Below are 24,859 nucleotides of genomic sequence, written 5' to 3'. Positions count from 1 at the left end.
AGGGTTCCTGTTTCGAAAGGTGGACTGCACGTACTGCTACAACGCCTTACTGTCCTAACCCATCATTTGAGGAATGAGTCAACCGCAATTTGTGTTCTGCCCACATAGCACACCAATATAGAGACCTTTTCTGGTGGGTCTATTCACTTCAATGGTTAGCTTTTGCCTTCAACATGATGGTACATGAGTCTCAGAAACAGATCCCACTAGCCTTATGTTCACATGTAAGCCCAACATGCCACTAGAAAATTTGTGATAAATCAACCCACTGTTAACTGAGAAAAGTGATACAAAGCAGATCTGAGACTACTGGAAGAGCACAAGAGCTAATTTGAAGAGCAAGAAGCCCAGAATTATAACAAGGGGAGATGTCCTACTCACCTCAAACAGGGTGACAGAGTCTGAGTGCAGAGCTTTCAGGCAGTCAGTAAAGTGAAAGATAAAATAATGATGAAGTTGTTGCCCAGATTGAAGGTGATGGTACAACTCTTCCTGTTTGCAACTCCAGTCACCCTTCGCATAAAAAACCCACATTATAATTGAATTTTTTTGGGTATATTTATCCCAAGTTAAACTGAATACTAATGATGTAAGAAAGTGTAATAAGTGATGTGTATGAATTTAAGCCTGTATAAAGAAGAGGGGCAACTGTTTTGATAACCAATGTTCAGTAACAGTGTTCAATGAACTGGTGCAACTGTGAGCAAATCATCATCTCCTATGTATATTGTGTATGTACATTACAAACTGTACTTTTAAGCAAGGCGTGGGTAGATCTTCACTACCTCTACTCCTGCTATCTTCCAATTTATCCTTAATTGGAGATGTAACAACACTAAAGAAAATGACCTTTAGCAATTTAATTTAACTGTAGTATCCCGTGCAGTGGTGGCACTAATATTGTCTTCTCGAGTTCTCTCACTAGGAAGCTCCTGCCTCATCTAGACATTCTGGGGACGGGAGTATGTGCTGTGATGGACACAAGCACCATTCTGTAGCTGCCAGCTGCGCAAGTTTTTAATTTTGCAGTGGCCACATGGAGTGACATCCAGCCATGAGAGTACTTGACTGGCAGACAGAATGATTGCTGTGGCTGAACTGATGGGACACTGACACTGGACAAGCAACTAGGCTGCTGATATAGAGCAAAAGCTTTACCCTGGATGATTTTGGAAGTCTTGCTGAATGTGATGGGACCAACCTATGTGGCCATGTCAACAGTCATCTTAATGTAACTCAAGAGGATATCTGAAGAGTTTCTGTAGAATAAGGTGGTGAAGGCAATCTCTCAATTTGCATATCTGTAAAATGACTGATCAAATCTGAATGTTAAATTGTTTCTCTGTTTTATATTGTTGCCAACGGCAATTTTAATGTAAGTTTTTAATTTCAGGATTGTTGTGCCAAATTCTTAAAGATTCTTGTTGTAATTTTGGTAGTTGGGGACAACTGCTATTTTTCCTTTTTTCTTAAGCAGCCATAGCTCCTAAACTACCTTCAATGTGTTTTTTAATTGAACCCATGGAGATTATTAAGTTTAGTTCTAATTTATTTGTTTTAATAAAGGTTGTTAAGTATAAACCAGTTAATCAACTAGCACCTTCCACTCTCCTGTCACACTCTTACTCACATTCTTTATTATTTCAACTGCATTGTCCACTGCATTATTTATTTATTTATTTTATTTATGTCAAACATGAGATACTACACTAGGGTGCAGATGTACACCAAATCAGTCAGCACTGAGCCACAGTGGTTGGTAAACTGAAAGGGCTACAGCTCCCGAACATTCTCCAAAGACCGGAAAATACATTCCACCTCAACATGATAGATGAGATAATTTTATAAATGAAACATTTGCAGTCGTGAAAACTTATTGATTAATCCCTGTTAGGTCCTACATAAAATCCACAAGTGAATTACTAATAACCATTATTTGTTGAACATAGTTCACACCAATTGTAATAAATGAATAAATAAATAAACAGCAGAAATCCACAGAATTACTCCAAATGGCCTATTTGATACAAAGTGACCTTCTCTACAGCAATGAGTTTGGGTTCCCTAAACAGTGAGTGATGTGAAACCTATCCTGTACTCTCAACACGTGATACTCCTACAATGGAACCACAGTAGCTTGGATGACTAACACTGAATAAAAATTAGTTTAAAACAAGGAGATATGTATGGTCTACCACTCATCAAGGTTATTTATCCATAAACCTTAATATTTTAACACTACCAATGTTCAAAGGTTAACGAATCAATGACTACAGAAGCACACATTTCATAAATTAGATATCATATAGAAAAAGCTAAATATTTGCTTGAAAAAACATGCAGTACTTGAATACTCATATTCCCCAAAATAGATGCTGCTGGGTTTCTGTACAATCTTCCCCTATTAGTAACAGAAATGTGACTGTGGAGATTCAAGATGGTGATTGAAATACCCCAAAATGGAAGTTCTATTTTGAGAAATATAATACTAAATATTGCATGTGTTAATTTTTTTGCCAAATCACTTATGATTCTTTTGAACCTTCTGTGACTGTTGCTTCTGCAGTATTTAAATTTGTAACCTTTGATCATTGATTGTGCACAAATGCACAGTTTCACAGATAAATGACACTGATGAGTGGCAGAGAAGACATTTCTCCAAACTTAAAAACTATTTTTATTTGGGTTAAGCCATGTCAGCCGGATTACTCTCTTTCCTTGTGAGAGTTATGGATATGACTTGGATTTGGTATTACAACACTTTTCAGAAGTTTTTGACTCAGTATGTTTTTTTGGAGACCTAGTCATGAATGTGACAGTCATAATATGTCACGAATGGATAAAGAAGCATCTACAGTTACTAAATTTCACGCCTGGTATCCTCATGGATGTGTAATAGGATCATTACTGTTCATGTTATACATTAATTGCTTAGCAGATAGTATTAGTTGCAGGGTCAGCTTTTAGCAAATGATGTATCTATGACAAACAGTCATTCAATAAAGAATTGTAGGAATGTCCAGCTGGTTTTCAATAAAATATCAGTTTCATACAAACAAATGCAGTAATGTTTCACTATGGGGTTAATGAGTCACAGCAAAAGTCAGACCTGTCGTACCAGTGTCTGTGCGTAAACAAATTGTAGAGATATGAAGTTGAACTGCTAGATAATCTTAGTCTTAGGTAAAACAAATGGCATGATTTAATCCATCGATTGGCCACCAGGAATTTTCAGTTTGGCTGTGAAGGAGACTGCTTATGCCATACATTAGAGTACTGCTTAATTGTGTGGGATCCAAAACTGGTTGGACTAACAGGGACCATTAAACTTGTGCAAAAGAAAGGGATAGCAGAAATGGTTGCACACCTGTCTGTTCTGTGGAAGATTAATAATGGAAATTATGGGTAAAGTATACTGATACGATAACAAAATCCCATGAAATATATTTACAAAAATATAAGTCTCAGTTATCGGGACAAAATCTTCACATACCTTTTGAACACCATATATATCTGCTGAAGAGATTGCAGAAACAAAAACTTACAGCAGGGCATGGAGAAAGGCATGCAAGTAATCATTCTTGTCAAGCTTAATCTATGAGTGGAACTGTTAAAGAACCGCCTACAAAATACCTTGCCATCTTAGTATATAGATATACAAGGGACATTCCAAAAGCAACTTTTGTCATTGTTTTTGAAAGATAACGTGGTACACCAGGTGACACAAGAAGTGCCGGACCGATGACCATGGCAGTCTGGTCCCTTTAATCCCCCAAACCAAACCAACAAGAAGTGCCATACGAGTCGACATCCATTGCTAGTTTAGAAAGAGAAGGGGTGCCAGTGGAGGAAGAATGATGTATGCACAGAGCGCCAGAAAAGAGATAATAGCAGTAAACTGTCGTAACTGAGGTTATTAGAGCACCTATCATGATGGCAGACAGATGTGCACTGACAATGTGGTCACCAATGGGAACGTGTGCTGTTATCTGGTGCGAATGGGTATTGGAACTAGTGCGTGAATGCCTACAGACTATCCCCATCTAGTCTCGGGATGTCACTTCCAAACCAATGCTGGAGTGCAGCAGGCTGTGCAAAATTTTCTTGCATCCTGAGGCGCCAAGTTTTACCAGAGTGGTTTCTTCAAACTGATTGCATCCTATGACAAATGTCTTAATACTGGTGGTGACTATGTCGAAAAATAGTGCAAGATGCATAGTTTTTGATGCCATGGTGTATTTGATTTTGGCAATCAAGTTTCATCATTGTTTTTCAAACAGAAACGTGTTTTCAGAACATCTTTTGTAGTTTACTTTACTTTTTGCGTGTTCACAACAACTCAACTGTGATCTGGAACACATCAATAGTTTCCAAATAAGATACATTTTCTCTATTGAAACACTGCTACATTATGACCATTTATGTAACCAGATTTTTTATCTTAATATACAACAAAATTTGACAAATGCAACCCAAGCAATTTCAGAAATTCATAGTTGTTAAACAGAAAGGCTTTCAATTGGTTTTTAAAACTTACATTATTTAATTCATAAAGGTGATCATATATTTTTGTTGTAGTATACTTTGCAACTTTCTGTGCAAGAGTTAAAGTAATATTGGAGATAGTGGAGTACATTTTTGTGCCTATTTAAGGGTGCTGCTATTTTCAAATAATGTGACTAACTCTTCACAACAAAAGGTCATAAAATACCAAACATACGTGAGGCTGTTGTTATAATGCATAATTTTTTAAACATCTGTGTACATGAAGTTTGAGGATGGGCACCAGATTTACTCTCACAGTTCTTTTCTGTATGATGGAACTTTATATGTACATCCAGAAATGACCCAGAATGTTAGACCATTTGACATCAATTGGTGGAAGCATGTAAAGTAAGCTAATTTTGCAATGCTTTCCAGTACCAAATTTCATGTACAGTGGACAACACTGAACCCAAGGGTTTGAGAAAAAAATTCTGATGCACATTGCTACCCAGGAACACTGAACAGTCAGTTTTCATCTTTCCTTTCTCCTGTGATGTACTTATATTGATAGTGACCTATTTGCCTTGCACTGTACAGGATGGACTGTGATTCATAAAGAGTACGTCAAGCAATATACCATTTACTGACAAATAATCAATAATACTTCTGAATATTTGATTTATAGTTCCTTTTACCTCAGCATGCCAGACTGAAGGAGATCGAGGGAAGGAAGCGAGACAGATCAGGGCTCAACATCTTGCAGGTGTCAAGATATTTACAGGGAAAGGATGGGAAAGAAAATCAGATGCAACCTTTTCAAATGAACTGTCCTGCATTTGGCCTATCCAAATCAGGGAAACTCCGAAAAATTTAAATATGGGTGGTCATACAGGACTCTCAACTCCTGTCCTCCAGTGTCTTAACCAGTGTTCTACCTCACTCAATCCAGTTCAGAAACCAGCAGTCCAGATAGACTGAAACCCAATTCCTGTATCGCTATCACACAAGGCACACCAGAAGCTTGCAAATAAGGTACAAGGCTAGGATGCGTGTGGGGGCCTATAACATTCCTTGCGGATCACCTATGAGTGAAATAACAAGATGAGGAGTTAATATCCACACAAGTCAGCTTCCGTCATGCTGTGCACATTGGTTTGCAGACAATGTAAAGACAGGTGAATTTTGATACTTACCAGTTTCTTCCTTAATGAATATGTCTTCAATCTCTCGATTTGGAGATGTGGATGGGTCAGTTTCAACCTGAATGAAAATAAATGAGAGGTACAGGTGCAACACAGGCTACAAAAATACAGAAAAAATGGGTCTAAACAACATAAATGAATATGTCATGACAACTGAAAGTCTGTGACAGACTGGGACGTGAACCTAGACAAAATTGCCACAATAGTCAGATTGTCTGACAAACCGTCCTAGCCTGATTCAAACTTTCATTTGTCACTGATGTTCCCTCGTACAATTTCACAATCCTGTATCCCGAGGCTCTGCAACCATGACATGTTTGGTACAGAACACAACAGCAGCTCTAGGGGAACAGAGTCAGTGAACCACTGTGGCTTAGCCTTACACAAAGGATGTACATGAAGTTAGTTAAATACTGCGATATTAAATAAGTGGGTCATTACGGATGAAATCAATGCATCATATTTCAAACACTCCTACTTTGAGGGAATCAATGAGATTGTATATATGCTGAATTTAGCTGTACATGCAGTTTACTCAACAAAAAATTTACAACAAATTTAAAATTATTCAAGAGCAGAAAGCATATCCTTTGCTTTACTCATCTTTACAGATCAATGTTCTCATCTATTGTTGATTGTAGTCATTCCATTATTTACTTAAAGAACTGGATTTTGCTATTTTGTATGCATCAAATGTGGAATTGGTGATTTCTGAGTTAAAGCCAATATGCAATTTTACTCGTTCTTGGGTTTGTTTATATTTTATTGAAGACATACCATTCAGCATGTGTTTCCACTCTACTCAAGTTACCACTTCACATACTGCTGGCCATACTATTACCATCATGCCTGCTACCCAATGAACAACAACCATAATGTAGCAACATCTCATTCCAAAACACAGAGTAAAAGCCCTATGTAACAGTATAAATTCTTATGTAAGTTAACAAGTAGTCATTGTGCTAATCTTGACAATAATTTACGGTTCTGAAAGCTAATTCTATGAAGTGAAACTATTATTTTGGAATTTTTTTTATTCTATACTGTAATTAGAAAAGGCAAATATAATTTTGCTATAACTGCTGTTTTGATGTGATACGATCACCCACATAGCTGTTATTTCTATAATGCATACAATAAAAGTAAATCTGTAATGGGTTTGTCTGAATTTTTTAGTACAAAAATGACAAATTAAACTTATCAATACCGTACAGTGACATAAACTGAAGAGACTGTTACCCATCAAAACAAACTCACATACCTTCAAAATATTTCACATTGTAGGTTCAGCATATCCTGAGAGTTTTCACAGGCATAATTCATGTTACTCTATCTACACCAATTTCATCCGTACTGATCTCTCCACTCATTTCTGCTCTTTTAACTCATTTCAGTTACATAATATACACACAGGTCCCGCAACACAAGCATGAGAAGTGTTCAGTACCCGCTGTATTAGGTACCTCACTGTGCAGCTGCAGGTTGAATGTCTGGAATCAGGTTGTACGCAGGTTGCAGGGAGTTGGCTTACAGAGATACTGTACGGCTCTACAACAAAAGAAGAGTAGACCATTCACACCGGGGCACCACTGGGGTCTGCCTCCCATTTACTCAAACCATACTGAGGCGACCTTTGTGACTAGGAGAATACTTGTGCTCAATCTGGAGCCAATCCCAGACTTTGTGTGTCTGAACACAACACCCAACTTCAACTTGGAAGTTGCTTCCAGTTTTCCAAGACTGTGTACAGGTTCTCCTCTAACCTTCTATTGAATTAGCACTCCTAGGAGAAACAATATTACGGGGATTAGCTCATCCAAAGACTGCAAGTTGATTCCTGGAAGAATCTTTCATTTTGGAGTGGCACTTATACTGAAATTCCATCTCAGTGCCTTATAAGTGTACCTCAAGTTTCACCACAAAGGACCACAGTTTCTTAGCATTAATGGAGGGAACTACTCTCAACTAAAACATATGAAACCATATGTAACACTACTTTACAGTACAACTATATTATTTTTAAAGTCCAATAATACCCACAGATGTCTCGTAACATTGAAAATATTTAAACAAATAATTCCACCCTTTTATTATCACCATGGCCAATCACAAGTTAGGCAATTATTTTCCGGGGACTACACTCACTATGGATGTAATAGAGTTGGTTTTCTCAGAACTCAAGTTGAAGGTGGTATTCACTTCATTATCATTTCTGAAATGGCCTAAGACTGTTAATTTACTCATTTACCTGATAAAATTGGTTTTATTGTAAATTACTTATCTAATTAATGATGGCAATTTGTATACCACAGCATTCCTCTGTGGAGGGCCAAGCCCACAATGACGCTCAACCGTCCACAGTACAGAGCTGATAATACTGCTGTCACTAATTGATAATTTTGCTTTTAGAAGTTTCACGTTCAAATTTTGAGCCTTCACCTTCAGTAAAACTTGCATTTTCAAAACTATCTGAGCCAGAAATGCAACTTCAAATGCTCCATTACTTCCTGGATCAGGAATTAATGTGTGAATACCAGAAAGGTTTTATGTACATGACTATTTTTCCACCTTATCAATTTCTGGACACCGAGGTACCTGTCTTAACAGTGTACATGCTTTGGGGTTGTCCATTAACTAGCTGAACTCAAAACCTCACCAAATCTCATTTAATGGTGGAGGGGAGGGCAATGAAAACCTCACATCAGTTTGTTAATGGAAAGAATATACATTATTATAGTGGATAACATTTTCATTCACAAAATTACTCTCCTGTATAACAATATTAAAGTGCCCATCAACCTTTATGGCCCCTCTGAACTCAATGCTATCATTCCAGCAAGACGTTAAGCATTCATGGGCGGATGCTAAGATGAAGTTCATCAACGTGACCTCTCTAGTGATCATACAAATGAGGTGAGAGAAAAGCTAAGTAATCGCACAGTTCAAAGGAAAGTAAAAACAATGTCGTCTTTCATTCACAAAGTAAGTAAAGGTTCAACGAGATTTAATTTATTGTATAAAATACATCAATAAAAGACTAGTTTTTTACCTATCCATCAAAACTATGAATACTATATTTGCAGAGCCTTTTCATCTGTCTGACTCTTGTCTGTCCATCTGTATACTCCTCACAGCTGTAATGTGTAAAATAAGTGTTTTCAAATGTTTTTAATCAGGAGTTAAAATACTATTTAATACACTTTCTAAATGTATATACTACATTTTTTCTGCAAAATTAGCTGTCAAATGACAGCTACATTTACAATGGAAAACAACAATTTTAATTGATTTAACTTTCTTGAAAGCTGCCAAATGGTGGAGAATATTCAGAGAATATCTGTTATCATAATACATGACATTAAGTTTTATAAAAATAATTGTGAGCATTGCATTAGGTATTTTTAGTGGTATAAAGCAAAAACATGAACATATCAAATAAATTTAATTATTTAAAAATTATAGGGTAAACTTCAAGTGAGGGGAAGGGAGGGGGTTTCACCACATCTCATCTAGGGAGGAAGGTGGGTTCAAATTTTCTTAAAAAACCCTCATACAATTAATGGACATACCCTTTCCTACATCATCCGCAGACAGGCCTCTTTATCGAGATGCCACTCTCTACATCCACATTCCTGTTCCTTGTTTCCTTATTTTACATACTTCTTAAGATAATACTGCATCATCTCCACTGATAGTCATGTGTGACAACATTTATTTCAATCAAAGGACATAAATAAAGAATGAAGTTGGAGATACCACACCTTGTCAAGTTTATAACTAATATTTCTGGTACGATTGCTGCACCTTTTGGTATTTGTATCCTATGTATTGATATTTACAGTTCATTAAAAACAAAGTGCCAAATAGATTAAGAAGTGGTGTTAGTCATCAAAACAAGTCCAATTAACATGTGCCAAGAGAGGCATACTTTCTGTAATCTGCATGAGGGGCTGAAAGACTATTGGTTGCTGATGTGAGCACAGTCACCACTTGGTGCTTCATGAAGTGTGTCAACAGTACACATCACTCTGATGTGGTCAGTAGTCAGTTATGTGGCTAGAGTTGTGTTGTAGCATAGCTTGTTTTGTTAGTCTGTGTAACTGTACAGTAAATTACTAACAACCCTTGGTGTTTATTGTGGTGTCTTAGCTACTTATACAGAGTACTTTCATACTGTTTTTAAGTACAAATGCTCCAGTGCATTTTCTTTTCTCTCCAACAATGGAAACCTACTACTCCACAAATGATATAGCAAATACGATTTTATGTTGCAGTTTAGCTAATGTAAATAACTTTCAAGTATGTGAACTTCATGCTGAAAAATATCTGCACCTCAGAGTAGCACCTAATAAACTGTTTGCCAAACATGTCCACAGACCTAGGTACACAGGTTCTTTGGCAAACAGTCGATAGCCTCGTCCACTCCATACACCTGATACGGATGGAACATGCCACCTTAACAGACAAAAATTCTATAAAATGTGTGACGATTAGTGGGCTGTGTGGTTCCTACCCTTTTATAGACAGTACTTCATACACAATTTCTGTATCCATACCAGCACAGCCAGACATCAAGGCAACAAGATCACAACTGGCAACTTGCAGTTCTATCAATGGCGCAAGTAAGTGTGTAGTGCAGATCCTTTGTTTGTATCTAACATTTCACTTACAGATAAGGTGCACACCTTACATCAATTTGCGTCATAAACTTCCAATATGAGCATGTGTAGGCTGATGAAAACCTCATCCACCTGCGCTAAGACAGGATAAGCACTGTTTCTCAAACAACAAAACAGCAGGTGTTTTTGGGCAAAGATTAATAGGGCCACAGAGATTAAATGGTGCTCATTATCAGTATTTTCTCATTAATACTGATGAAGGACGAGTCGTGTCAGTGAAGACCACAGATAAGGTTGATGCACAACGGCACAGCAGCACATTCTCGCAGCAGTGTGGTAGAACATCTAGCACTGGCATTTCAGGACCACCACCAGTTTGTTTGGGAAGGCCCCACTCTCCTGGTACCCCACACCCCAGTCATAAATACTTTCACTTATGGCAGCAACTGAAGAAATAATGGATTTAGTTTCAAAGGAGTGTGATTCCTAATCCTGGAGAACAAAGGGACACACTGTTGTGGTTACTAATAACACTGAGCCCCTCCTGTAAACAAGAATTGAGATCTAAGAAAGTATGTGGTTCCACAAGCTCTTTTATAGGATCTGTTTTCTTGTTTTGATGATCACTACCACTTCTTAAATTATTATGCACCTTAAAAAAAACCTCTTTATTTTGTGGTTTTGTGTACTGTCTTGTTCCAGATGTAACCAGAACACCTGAGCAACATCAACAGCTCTGACACTTCTACGTGTCAAAGATTTCTGGGGGTGTGAAATAATAATAATAAAAAAGAAATGTGTTGGCAGGGAGAACCAGTCTGCTGATTTGTTGTTGCAATCATACAAAATAAGATTGCAGGGATGCTGCAAAAAATAAAGTAAATACATTCTCAAAATAAGAAAGCATCATAAGGCAAAAAATATTACAAGCTGACAGCCCATAAATGTACAATGGGCCAAATAGTTGAATCTGAGTCATAAGTAATGTGATATCACTTCAAAGATTGATGCACTTATTACGGTTTTAGACATAAAAATAAGAATACAGAAAGCCTGCCAAACTTGTACTAAATTTCCAGAAAAGCAAGACCCACTGAAGGTGGCTCACAGCTGTGAAAACAATTGTGTAACAAAAGATCCGAACTTGGTCAATGATTGCAGAAACCAGTAATTTCCCTTTGAAATTTTGTGTGATTGTGCTGGACAATAACCCATTTTAAAAAGGCTTATTTATTTCCCTATCTTTGGTTTTATTTTTGAGATACTGCTACAATCTTAAAAAACAAAAAACAAAAACATAATTGCTCATATTAACATTACTTACTGACTCTTGTTTGATGGTAGTCACACCACAAACAAAGCTTTGATGTTGTTCTGCTTTCATCTTCTGGGAGAAAAAAATTTAAAAAGAAATTAACACAAAACAGACAACAAATAACTAACAGCAGGTAAACCATGCACTACAAAAAAGTGGGTGACTAGTTCCAAATCTTTTATTTTGTTTGACTGGAGCTTCAAAACATGCACAGCTATTGGATGGGAGTTGACAATTAAACCAATTGTTGAAACCTTGTTTCACATATACACACAGATTCAATCTGTACTTGATGAAGTTTAAGTTTATTCAAATCATTTTTCTGTCTACATATTTTTTTATAATATGTAGATTTTTTATAAGTTGCCCTTATATGTAGAGCTAGATAATCAGAGCTCAAAGTGGTGTTAAGATTGGCAACTTGTTTTCAGCATTTGGAACTGTAAAATTGTGCATTTCACTAAACAAACCAAAAAAGTGATATTCTATGACTACAACATCAGTGAGTCAGAGCTGGAAGCACTGATCTTATGCAAACACCAGGGTGTAACAATTTCTAAGGGTATGAAATTGAATGATCACATGGGTTCTGTCATAGATAAAGCGTTTGGCAGACATCTGTTCACTGGTAGAATATTGGTGAAAGATGCAATATGTGTATAAATGAGATTTCTCACAAAACTCTCACGTGACCCATCCCGGAATATTGCTCAAGTACAAAATAAGGCTAAAAGGGGATCCTGAATGTATACAGATAAGGGCAGCATATATTGTCACAGGTTTTTGACTCAAAGAAGCATGCCACAAAAATGTTAAAAAATCTGAATTGGCAGACTCTTGAAGATAGATGCCGAATACTCTGAGAAACTGAGCTGTGATGTTTCCGGAAACAGTATTATGTGAAGAATATATAGAGACAATGTTTAGCTCTCTGTGTATCACTCCCACAGATACCGTGAAGACAAGATTAAACTAAGTACAGAATGCTCAGAGATATTTAAATAGTAATTTTTCTCTTGCCCCAGGTGTAATCGGAATTTTAGAAAACCCTAACATGTGTTACGGCATAAGGTTTACTCTTCCATGCACTTCACAGTGGTTTGCATTTGTTCATCACTAATTCTGTAAATTATTTGAACACTTGGAACACAGATCCACAAACTGTTTTTAGTGCTGCAGAAAAGCAAATTCGTTGTGAATAACCTTACATGACACAGTTTCAAGTATTTTCGTTCCTTCATCAGTTGTTAGCATACTCATGAAACTTCCAGGCATCTAGTTGTTCTCAAACAGCAACTGAATAGCTCATTAAGAAAATATTTCACATTAAAGATTACTTGAACAACTAAGGATAATGCTAAAAACTTTAAAAGGTTGTGTTAATATTAAAGACTAATAATCTCACAACCCCCCCACCCCCCTTGAACCATGGACCTGACAATTGCTGAGGAGTCTTGTGTGCCTCAGCGAAACAGATAGCCGTACCGTAGGTGCAACCACAACGGAGGGGTGTCTGTTGAGAGGCCAGACAAATGTGTGGTTCCTGAAGAGGGGCAGCAGACTTTTCAGTAGTTGCAGGGCAACAGTCTGGATGATTGACTAATCTGACCTTGTAACATTAACCAAAACGTCCTTGCTATGCTAGTACTGCGAATGGCTGGAAGCAAGGGGAAGCTACAGCTGTAATTATTCCCGAGAGCATGCAGCTTTACTGTATGATTAAATGATCATTGTGCCCTCTTGGGTAAAATATTCCAGAAGTAAAATAGTTCCCCACTCGTCTCTCTGGATGGGGGCTACCCAGGAGGACGTAGTTATCAGGAGAAACAAAACTGGCATTCTACGGATCAGAGTATGGAATGTCAGATCCCTTAATAGGGCGGGTAGGATAGAAAATTTAAAAAGGGAAATGGATAGATTAAAGTTAGATATAGTGGGAATTAGTGAAGTTCGGTGGCAGATGGAACAAGACTTCTGGTCACGTGAATACAGGATTATACAGGGTTATAAATACAGAGTTGTAGGGGTAATGCAGGAGTAGGTTTAATAATGAGTAAAAAGATAGGAGCACGGTTAAGCTACTACGAACAGCATAGTGAATGCATTATTGTAGCCATAATAGACACAAAACCCATGCCTGCCACATTAGTACAAGTTTATATCCCAACTAGCTCCACAAGGTGATGAAGAGATTGATGAAATGTATGATAAGAGAAATTATTCAGATAGTGAAGGGAGACGAAAATTTAATAGTCATGGGTGCCTGGAATCAATAGTAGGAAAAGGAAGAGAAGGAAACGTAGTAGGTGAATATGGAATGGGGGTAAGAAATGAAAGAGGAAGCCGCCTAGTAGAATTTTGCACAGAGCAAACTTAATCATAGCTAACACTTGGTTCAAGAATCATGAAAGAAGGTTGTATACGTGGAAGAAGCCTGGAGATACTGGAAGGTCTCAGATCGATTATACAATGGTAACACAGAGATTTAGGAGCCAGGTTTTAAACTGTAAGACATTTCCAGGGGCAGATGTGGACTCTGACGACTATCTATTGATTATGAACTGTAGATTAAAACTGAAGAAACTGTAAAATGGTGGGAATTTAAGGAGATTGGACCTGGATAAACTGACAGAACCAGACGTTGTAGAGAGTTTCAGGGAGAGCATTAGGGAACAACTGACAAGAATTGGGGAAAGAAATACAGTAGAAGAAGAATGGGTAGCTTTGTGAGATGAAATAGTGAAGGCAGCAGAGGATCAAGTAGGTAAAAAAGGCGAGGGTTAATAGCAATCCTTGAGTAACAGAAGAAATATTGAATTTCATTGATGAAAGGAGAAAATACAAAATGCAGTCAGTAAATGAAGCAGTCAAAAAGGAATACAAACATCTCAAAAATGAGACCGACAGGAAGTGCAAAATGGCTAAGCAGGGATGGCTAGAGGACAAATGTAAGGATGTAGAGGCGCATATCACTAGTGGTAAAATAGATACTGCCTACAGGAAAATTAAAGAGACCTTTGGAGAAAAGAGAACCACTTCCATGAATATCAAGAGCTCAGATGAAAATCCAGTTTTAAGCAAAGAAGGGAAAGCAGAAAGGTGGAAGGAGTATATACATGGTCTATACAAGGGATATGTTCCTGAGGACAATATTATGTAAATGGAAGAGGATGTAGATGAAGATGGAATGTGAGATATGGTACTGCGTGAAGAGTTTGACAGAGCACTGAAAGACCTGAGTCGAAACAAGGCCCCGGGAGTGGACAACATTCCATTAGAACTACTGACAGCCTTGGGAGAGCCAGCCCTTAAACAGCTCTACAATCTGGTGAGCAAGATTTATGAGACAGGCAAAATACCCTCAGACTTCAAGAATAATGTAATAATTCCAATCCCAAAGAAAGCAGGTGTTGACAGATATAAAAATTACCGAACCCACGGCTGAAAAATACTAACACGAATTCTTTATAGACGAATGGAAAAACTGGTAGAAGCCCACCTTGGGGAAGATCGGTTTGGATTCCGTAGAAATGTTGGAACACGTGAGGCAATACTGACCCTATGACTTATCTTAGAAAATAGATTAAGGAAAGGCAAACCTACGTTTCTAGCATTTGTAGACTTAGAAAAAGCTTTTGACAATGTTGACTGTAATACTCTCTTTCAAATTCTGAAGGTGGCAGGCGTAAAATACAGGGAGCGAAACGCTATTTACAAGTCGTACAGAAACCAGATGGCAGTTATAAGAGTCGAGGGGCATGGAAGGGAAGCAGTGGTTGGGAAGGGAGTGAGACAAGTAAAAGTAAAATAAGAACCCACTTCCTTTAAATGGCTGTCGGTTCATCAAATCAAATAAATTTTTTTAATATAAGTGAGTTTACTGGCGATAGTATTTCTGTTTACCATGAGTTCCGCTTATGTCATTTCCCTGTGTAAACCAGCTCTGCCCAATTGGTAATGAAGGAACGTGATGTTTAATGCGGATTCTGAATTATAACGTCTTTTTCTTGAGGTTACCAGAGGTAAAGTAAATCTGTTTGTGCCTTTTAAAAGTAAATGCCTGAACCCATGCATTTCACCTGTGATAGTGCGATCAACCAGACCATTGTGGCCACATTTCCCAGCCCCAGGAGTGTCCTGTAACAGATCATATGCTTAGCGTACAACATTAGTCACGGTGGAAAATATGCGAGTCTATTAAATGATTAAATAGAAGCAAGCTTCTGACAAGGAGATTATGCTATTCTCATGTCAGCAGGATGTAAAGACTCTTCTAGGCGTCATAGCCTCGATGTGAAGCATTTTGAAATTTTCACTAATTCAGCAAATTTTTTTGGTTGAGAAAATCCACTTTGAAGTGTGAAGTTACCGGATAATTCGATTATTACCATCATTATTATTATCATTTTCTTCATACCGCTGCAGGAACACATGTGCTTGAACATCATTTAGGCCTAATGCCTTTTGGTCATTATAGAGGTAGTTGCCCAAGAACAGTTTCTTTCCCTGTCTACGGAATTCTTTTCATGTTAATATCAAACATCAACAATAACACGTAGATTACATTAAAACTGAAGTAACTGACGAAGACGTCTCTTGATAACAAAAACGCGCTGTCTTTCTTCATTTACTTGCGCCTAGAAATGGCTGTCGAATACTGCCAAACCAAAAATCAGTGGATCTTACTGCCTTCCGATATATGTCGCTGTCAGTTCTTCCATATGATTTGGTCGACGTGACCTGTTGCAAGTTGTGTATGACAGAGAATGTTTTAGAAAATAAATTGTTTTCCTTTGCAATATACAGAAAGATTTTCATTCTAAGCTATCTAAGTTCAAAATTTTCGCAACATTAGTTAAATTTAATATTCGCTTCTGTAATGTGGGAAAGTATTTCACAGTTGCAAAACCCGCATCCGACCCATTGACCTTACACTTAATCGCTGACCATAAATTCTAGCTCAGAGTGACATCAGTTTAAGTAACATAATGTAGCAAAGACTATTTGCCAGTGCTCTTTCTCACCGGAAAATACGCAATTAACCCACTGGGCTCCATAAGTAAACTGTAACAGTAATTTCTGTGTGTATGCAACGCATACGGATTGTAGAATTTAGTAATGCACTCACTTCCAATTCTGTCTACAATACAATACGCCTGATCAAACGGGCCTTTTATCATTACAGGCAGCATCATAGTGACAACAGTAATGTGCTTTTACTGACAACCTCACTGTTCGTTTTACCTGATTTTGTAATCATTTAAATAAACAACATGAGCTTCCAGTGTACGTTTTTTCTCATAAGACGCATAATGGCAATGAAGCTTGTGGCATCAAAGAGAGACCATTTATGTTGTTTAATTTTTCTCCTTTTCTGTTTATGCCAACTTGAAGGCACTACATTCAATTCAGTTCTCTTTATTTTGGTGCGGGGACGCGCAAGTGCCAACGCAGGCACAAACGAGAGATCCTTAATTTTAATGCCAAGCAGAAGCTACAGAGGTGGCTACATGGCGGAAAACTGGTAAATAGAGAGACTACGAGTATGAAGGTCTCGGCTTCGATCCCTGGTCAGTCCCACGAATTTTATCTCCCGTTTTACACTTATTTCCCTTTGGGCAGTGTTTGTTGATGTGAAAAATGCCGAGTTGCACTGTGGTCCGAAAGCCACGTTAAACTATAGGTCCCCCTATTAACTGTCTAGGCACGTCAACTCAATGGTCAGAGGAAAGCAACGACATAGCACCTCCAACAGGACCGTGCCTACTAAAGCACTGTGGTGTTCAAATCAATCTTCTGACTGATGACTGCTTTACTTTACTATGGGTTCCAAAGTTAATGATCTTCAGGTTATTAACATTTTTGTGTTTTCATGGTGTAGCTTTGATATCAGTAAACGTAAGTAACCGGCCGAGCACTGTCAGCGTTCGAGCTGTCAAGGCGGGAGACGACGATGCTGTCGACCCCAGCTACAGTCTTGTCCATGGCTATGTTTCAGTCCACTACCACTTTGTGCCTTTCTGTGTATTTCAAGATATACTTTTATACCCTTGGTATGCATCCACATTAATATCTGATAGAGCTGTATTTGGCAACACGAATCAGATATGTTTTCCGAGCAATATATCAGAAAATATGTCGGTGCAGCGAGGTTTCGTTTGTGTGTTGCGCATGGTGCAAGAAATATTTGTGTTTTGCTTGCTTCTGTGATAGGTTTCACCCCACTGAATGTGCGCAAGCTCACGAATAGACTATCAACAATTGGAATTACGCAATAATACACTTGAAAGGTGTATGTTTGCATTATATAACCCGATGAAAATAACTGTAAATAGATAATATACCTACTCGCGCTTCTTGATGCTTTTCTCAAAAAATTAAAATAGAAAGAAAAGAAAAAGAGAGAAAACAGAAATGTATTTCAAATATCAGCTCGGTGATGCCATGTTCGTCTCGTGATGTAAACCAAGGATAGTTGATAGGTAATATCCCGTTGTACTAGCGATACGTATGGCTACAGGATTCTTTCTTTTCTTTCTGCAAACAACCAGAACAGAATTCAGTAACAAAGTGGTAAGACCACCTATGCAGTGGGTCGATTAAACACTCAGCCTTTCTTGGTTATTTTGTTAATCGTCTGTACTGCAGTAAACGTCCTTGATTACTGATTTGTTATTACTACCATTTTCACTGTTATTCGTCTCACAATAGCTTTCCTATCACTCATTGCTGCCGATGCACGTGAAGGGTGGATCAGGATGAATGGAATGTGGGATGTTTCGTCACGGAGAATATACACATTTATCTCGGCGTCGTGTATTAAGGGTAATATGAAAATCTCAGTAAGAGAAGACAACAATGAGATGCCGGTGATGCAGGCAATAATATCCAACTATTTCTGTCGACTTAACACCATGACGACAGACAAATTGGCGTCTCAATGTATCTTGATAATACTTTGTTAGCCTTGTTGCGGCCTCGTTCTAATACCTCGTGGAAGCAGGCATAACATTTTGGTTTCTGAACACCGAGCAATAACACACAAAGATAGTAGATGGCAGGATACAAAGAAACAATCAGACTCATGGGTGTGGATGCAGTTCATCATTAGAAAACTAAAAAAGATCGATGTATACGCTGGTTAGTATACATTATTCGTATAGATCTGAAGATGCAAAAGCGCAGATCTGCACAGTGCCCGCATCTGCACTTTAGTTACTGTCTTAATGGGCCTAATATTTAGTTCCTTCTCTTCTGAATTTTCAAATGTATTGATTATTACGTGGCACAGAATAATTAGTTAACTGTGTTTCTTACAGCTCCCATTCCTACCAACATTTTTCTACATTCTCGTGCATTTCATGAAATGCTACTAGTATGATCACAAGACTGCACATAGATGCAAGCGATTTCAAGGTGCAGTGTTTGTTATCTTACTTTTCGTGAGAGGTGGAAAAAGTTGATTTCCAAAGACTTTTTATTGTACCGAAATAATCTGTTGTCACAAAGTAACAGGGTAAGTATTTTATTCGTATGTATTTTGTGGGAAACTGTAATCGTGATGGAAGTTTATACACCTGAATGTTTGACACAACTGGTGGGAGAAAACGCGCCCCTCCCCCATATCCTCCAATGACACGAGCACGGGATTCTCCTCGCATTCCGCTACAGAGCTGTTCCTAGCACAACTGAGAATTAACCACATAGTCAGAAAAATTTGGCGACACTGTGACAGTGCAATCACTTCCACGTATGGTACTGAATTGACTCGCTAAATTCACTTGATATTCCCTTTCCATCCGAATGCCTCTTGCTATATAACCCCTAGACACTGACACAGCAAATTCAATTTTTTAGCTAAAGAAATACTATTCTTCACGTAAGTGACAACTTCTATAATCGTTCACGATTCGTTATGAGGCTGACCGACTAATACCGTGATGAGAGTGGCGTGCTGGCAGCAGTGTGTCCGTAGCCCCGCGCCCCCGCCCGTATCTCGTGTCGCAACGGCTAAATGAGTCGTCAGTTCTAACCGTGGCAGGGATCAGCGTGTGCAAACTTTTTTCTGATTTATTTTATGGAGCTGCGAATTTCCAGAAAAAAAATCTCTAACGAAATTGGAAGAAAACTTTTACACATCAAGTCCTCTTGGTAGCTCGACACAGAAAGCTGTGTTAATATTCATAGATCTCGATTTCTGACCGCCAAACTGCTTCATAATACATCTCCATTAATTAATGTATGGACCTCAAAACAAGCAAATGTTGTGCTCGACTACCGGCCAGGCACGAAAACGTCCATGAATGAGTTTCTTAGTTTTGAGTACACTTACGAAAGAAATATAAAAACAACCATGAGAGTTACTGCTTTATGATGCTTAGTTCACAATCATTTCTGAGTATTATTAGTAACTACGCTCCAGTCCCTAAACCTAGTTACAGAAATGTGAATCAGACACATTACGTATTCCAGGCCGTGCCAGCCGCGTGTTTGAGATGCCGGCTATGGTCACTTCCCAGCCCTCTGTAGGAGCACATCGGTTCGTCTTCTTCCTGCTGGTTCTGTAACTGAGATTTGGCAACAAGGCAACGTATGTTTGGCAGCTCTGTGATCGACGAGTTACTTCCTGGTGTGCATGGAATTAGCCTCAAAGTTCACTTGATTTCTCGTGTCAGTTCCATTGAATAATCTGAGTTGTTATCGCTTGAGGTGTAACAAAAGATTGTAAATTTACCGTTTTCAGCCCAGCAAAGTCGTTGCACGTGGAAATCGCAACTAATCTTGTCCGTTAAATAGCGATTCACGAGTTCTAGTCACTGTTGGCCTCGTAATAGGAATAGTGGATACATACGTATTCGCTAGCTCTGTGGTAATATGCAGACATGTAAAAAGCGCCTGTTCTGGTTCGCGGTTCCAGTCTCGCTAGATCTGACGTTTTTATCCCTTCTGTGAAAGAGCTACAAGCAGTCAGATCAAACATCGATAAGGAAAACGGAAGAATGTACTTTCGGTTCATAGTGCAATGGTGAAAAACTAACAATGATGCACAACAGGTAATGCCTCTTTCCGTTGCTGAAAAGCAGATTTTGGGTTTCTGGGAATACATAACATTATTTACGAAATGCGACATTTGCATACCACTTGAGTATGACACAGCATACCAATTAAACACAGACCCAATCTAAATCTAAGTGAGTAGTATTTTACTAATTCGGTTCGATAGAGGCACGCTTGTGTACAGATACTCAGCTTTATTAAAACAGACTTTCGTTGTAGCGTTATAGTGGGTAGTTTTATTTCATTTCTTATAATACAGTGCACAATTTTCGTAGGGTTTCTTTTAGTGATGTTTGAAAAATAGTAAACATGAGAGAGAAATTAATCATCAACGATATATGCGAATTCTCTGATGTTATCTACAACAGTCTGACACTGCACATGCAGTATATTGATTACATGCATGTTGAAAACTTGTTCTGAGTTAATGCTGTCAAACAAGGTTTGAAGAAGAATAATATGCCACTACCACACGACAGCTAATGTAGAAAATACTTTTCTGGCGTATTTTGGCACGATGTGTTCTCCCCATACATAATACAAAAATTTCGAGATGTATCTGCTGCCTGACTGTCTATTAAACCTGAAAAGAAAAAAATGTCGCAGTAGCTGGCTCTTTTTCCATATGCGACTATTTTGGGTTGAGAAGTGAAGGGAATAATGTCCAAAGTTCCATTAGATTGATAACTTCAGCAGACAGCAGAATTGCGTTTTTAAAAATGTATTTGAACTCGCGACAGTGCATTACACTTACCGTTACACTACCAGCTGAACTGTAGCTACAGCACCTCAAGAACTTCCGCATTCCATAGTGTTGTGAGACAATGCATATGGCCGGATGTAGACTTCTGAGAGACAGACAGTTACAGCTCTTATTTTGCACTGCACGGCGTTTTCAACAGATAGCGCAATAGAGTAGCTCAAGTGGAAAGGAACACTTCCTATTTAAATTTCTGCATCCTACACTGTTGGCAGTTCTGTGTAGGTGGCAGTTACGTTGTTTTATTTCGGCGATTACAAAATTGAGTCGAATGTATGCACTGGGTAGCCGAGACAGCTAGTTCATGGTGATTCGGTCAACCAAGTAAATGAATGTACTGAACATCCTGCAAACCACTACAGGGAGCCTGTGTGTCAGAATTCTCATCTTGTGTGCCGCAACGGTGTTATGCTAGAGAAATGAGTCGTAGAGAAGAGGGTTTGGTGGTCTGTTGGACTGATGATAGTTTCATATGATGTTGGTCTCGGTTCGGTTCCAACTTCTGCCAATGTTTTTTGATAGGGAGAGGCAGATTCTATTCTCTTCTGGCTACGCCAGGTGAAGAAGGTATAATGGCATTGTGGTCTGAAATTCACATTAAACACGATATTCCTTCTCTACCAAGTAGACATTCGGTTGAACCACAATAAAGTCAGGAGTGGCGACATGTAGAAACTCTATCACTGGTAACCTTCCTTATAGTAGTTATTTATTTCTAGTGACGAAACAAACGCTATGTAGGGTCACAGGACACTTATTCCATTTTTAATTTGAGCTTCAGTATGTCGATAAAATTGGTTCTGAATTGGGAATGCAACTCAGACCACCCTTAACGCGGAATTTGATCCCTTCGTGACAATACAGCTCGACTACAATTTGTTGTTTGTTCAAAACTGCAGATTCCTCAACATCTCCACACATTGGGCGTGAATGGGTTCCAATCCCGGCCCGGCACTAAAGTGAGAACACCTATCTGCTGGTGGATAATAATTTTGATTTTTAACGTATTTTCATTCGTTGTCAATACTAACGATACCTGACGTTTTTGACTCCCAGTGAGACACAGAACTATTTGCGAGATCACTGTAAATTCAAGGATGTTATTCCGAGCTGCTGGTGGAGAAAAATTCGGTCGCTGACGTCTCTTTGTGTGTAGTCAACAACGATATGTGTGGGGTTCGATTACCAGTCAGCACTTAACTCTTCGTCATATTATTTCTAGTTCAAACATGCTGACATGTCACTGCTGGTGTAACAAACCCATATTTAACGTTAGTTTTCTCTAGAATATAACAGCGATAGGTGCCGGGTTGGTGTTCTGGGAAGGAAAAAATTAATGTTTCGTCTCTTCATTTCAGTTAAAACATCTTGCTACTGCCGAGAAAATCCGATATGTCACAGTTGATTGTGCTTCGGTAACAATCCGATTAGGTTCTGGGTTCGAATCCCTGTCCAACACAAAGCTTTACCTCAAGGCATTTCAAGTAAGTTACTTGTGAAGAAGCAATATTTAACATGTCTCGTAGTTCGTTAGCATGGACAATAGATGCTGGGTAGGAATTCGCGTCCGTTAAAAATGTTTACGTTATGTAATTTAAAGTTGATATTCCCCAACTGATGCTACCTAAAATCGAGGTATATCACTCTCTGTATGCCTAGTCAGGAATGACTGCTAGTTTCCGTCAGTCACGAAATCTTTGCTTAGTCTGCATGACCTGGGTTTGAATCCATATGCATAACGAGACGGTTCGTCTTGTCATTTGAAGTCCATACAGATTCTCAACTAGCAGCTCAAGAAAAACGTAAATTTTTAATGTCATTTTGTGTTAAATAATAAGTACGGTATGTTTCTTTTAAGAGGAAATCATGAATACGACGAACTTACTACGTGCATTACCTATCTGACGTAATAATGAGAGTGGTAACATTTCAGGTATGTCATTTATTGTAATAAATGTGAACTTACAAGCCTTAAGGACAGTCTTACCTGTGATAAGGTGTTCCCTGATATTTGTAATATCGTGGTATTACTTTACATCTTGAGTTACTGCGATACAGAACAGTGTTTTCTAGTGGTGATTTGTTGGAACCATTTTCAATAGTCAAACGACTGTACCGAGGAGCGATTAGAGGACCTGATAGACAGCTCCGTTATGAGGGTTTTATGCGAATCGGGCGAAATGCAATTCAGGTCGTTCGGATACTTTTGAGCACGACTGTACATCGTGTCTACCGATTTCCGTCCCATTCAGGTAATTGCTTTGTGGTGCGTCGTTTGTCTTTTGCCGTAGAACGTATTCTCTACAGACTTCTCCTTCCACTCTACTAGTCTGCGCAATTGCATCATGCCAATGGAAAAGGCTCTGCTAAATGCAACCAATGTATTTTTTTTAAGAACACAACTATCTCCCCGCATAGCAAAAGGTTTTACAATGTTAACCAATCGTTTCAGTGCCAATTGCTCAGTTCTTACACAATTCCAACTCTTCACCTAATTTTTCCACTTCAGCCAATACGCTACTGTCCACGTTCACATTTCGCGGAAATTGGCGTCCTGATTTCCCCTTCTCTACTGTTTCGTTAAGATTAACCAGAGAGGAGCTCTCCTAAAACTTTATAGACAGGAGTGTGCTCACCTGTTAACCGGCGACGAAAATTTGGCCCAACAGTTCCCAAAGGAAAAAGAATTCCTGAACACAGTACAGCTAAGTCGCTTTTCAAGGAACACAGAAATCTCCGTCTGTTACTGACTTACCCCTGCACAGCATTATCAGAAGGTGAACCGTCGGAAGAAAACACAGTTCTTTTGAAATGTGTTTTGCCCGGATGGCACTGCTTGTAAAATCAAGACTGCACGAACAAAGGAGCTCATCACGCTGCTATATACGACTCTTGTGAATCTAGGCCCGGCCCCCATAGTGTGCAGCGTATGTTATGTGTACCACTGCCAGAAAGCAATGCGCAGGCACCTGGACCGAACAAGGCTCGAGCTGTGGTGTTTACCTGTGATGAGCACATACTCTGCCCATCACCCTTGTTTTCTCCTCTGAAAACTAAATTTTGAAGTGTTTGCATGACCAGCCTGAAACGGAATTGTGAAATCGGTCTACGAAATCCGGATTCGAGAGCCTCATGTAAACATAGTGAGTGAGCTGCTTATAAATGTTGACTCACACTTTGTTGGTATATCAGGGCACTACAATTGGCTCTGAGCTCTGTGGGACTTGACATCTGAAATCATCAGTCCCCTAGACTTTGAACTACTTAAACCTGACTAACCTAAGGACAGCACACTCATCCATGCCCGAGGCAGGATTCGAACCTGCTACCGTAGCAGCAGCGCGGTTCCGGACTGAAGCGTCTAGAACCGCTCTGCCACAATGGCCGGCTATGTGAAATTTCAGAGGCTACCTTTACCACC

This window comes from Schistocerca serialis, chromosome 7, assembly GCF_023864345.2.
Source record: "Schistocerca serialis cubense isolate TAMUIC-IGC-003099 chromosome 7, iqSchSeri2.2, whole genome shotgun sequence".
NCBI classification, from domain to species: domain Eukaryota; kingdom Metazoa; phylum Arthropoda; class Insecta; order Orthoptera; family Acrididae; genus Schistocerca; species Schistocerca serialis.
Note: the sequence above shows the minus strand (reverse complement) of the source record.